Below are 1,585 nucleotides of genomic sequence, written 5' to 3'. Positions count from 1 at the left end.
CAAATACAAATATGTTGTAGCATTTTATGTTCACAACAGCACTTTCGATATAAGCTTGAGACCGTCCGCCTGAGCATATTTAAATGTGTGTAAACAATCATTTATTATTCGACTGTCTAAACGATGTAGGTCAGTATAACGTTTGGATGTAGAAATGCGTTTGTTCAGCTTTATTATCTTATTTATCTTGAGTGTTTCCCTTGTTCGCGTCAAATCTAACATTTCGTATCTTCGTAATCGTTTGATATATTCGACATTTAATAACAGTTACTACTAGGCAATAGTTACTACACTCAAATCAAATCACAGTGACAGACAGCACAAATCTGTCGATAAAGCTGATGATGGTCTAGTAATTTTTCGATTACTTCAGGGTCCCGGCACATTTGGCACATTTATATTTATATTTATACTTATATTTATATTATACCTCATATTTCATCGTACTTATTTATTTACTTAACACACATGTCACCTACAAACGGAGAGTTACATGTATATAGTATGTTTGTTTTATCTTAACTTTATCTTATTAAAATAGTTTTGTACTATAATTTTATTTTCAATTAGTAAATGTATTGTATATATACTGTTTTTTCGCTCTTCTCTTTTCCCACTGTACTGCTGGTCACCTGTGAATTTCTCCCAAGGGGGATTAATAAAGGACTATCTTATCTTATCTTATCTTATCTTAAAAATGCAATTAGTGGAGTTGATGTAATTAAGCCCACTAGTAAAGAACACTCATAATGTTTGGTTTTCTACTCAACAGTAGGCCTAGGGCCAACTAGTTATAGTGGCCTACTGCAGTTTGACAGTTGACAGCCAGTGTTTGCTGTATGGTAATATAATAAGCATTTAATATACAATGGGGGACCTAAATCCAGCGATCTGATTGGTTCCCAACTGTTGTATAATTAGCGTATACACAACTGCTATGACGCCCGATCATTTTGTGAAAGTATCACTCCGCGCCTTGAAGAGGAAACCGTTACAAAGTATCGTAAGAAACTATCACACGGAGATTTAACTTGACCATGGAGGAGGGGATTCACCAGCGGGGAAATATATTTACTAGTTTTTTTACTAGTGTGTGTGTGGAGTCATTTTGCCATAATTGTAACAGTTGTATAAAAGCAATAGCACAGTTCACAGTTCACTGAAGCCTAAAATCGGCGTAAATAAATAAATTGCCGGCGAACCGCTCTATCGGAGCCTTCTCTCGGAGGGACGCTAAAGTGTGTTGCATAGCGACCGTCGATGCATAGCGGCAGCCAGGAGGGACTACTTTTTTGTATTCTTTAATAAAAACGGCTATTTTGACTTTCTTGGTTTCTTTTTAAATGTAGTGTGTCTATGACTTTCGTTTCGCCATAACAGTAACCATTGTATAAAAGCAATAGATCACTTCAGTCAGTGGCATGTGCTCATTATACCACTGGGAAGGGGGTCGCCGGCCCTCCGCTGCGCGTCGGGGCCGGACAACGCCCCTTAGCAGTGGTATAATGAGCACATACCACAGCCTGGCGTGATCTATTGCTTAATTATACCACGGTCTGGTGGAATGCTCGATTCTGATTGGCTG

This window comes from Gadus morhua, chromosome 18, assembly GCF_902167405.1.
Source record: "Gadus morhua chromosome 18, gadMor3.0, whole genome shotgun sequence".
Taxonomy (NCBI): Eukaryota; Metazoa; Chordata; class Actinopteri; order Gadiformes; family Gadidae; genus Gadus; species Gadus morhua.
Note: the sequence above shows the minus strand (reverse complement) of the source record.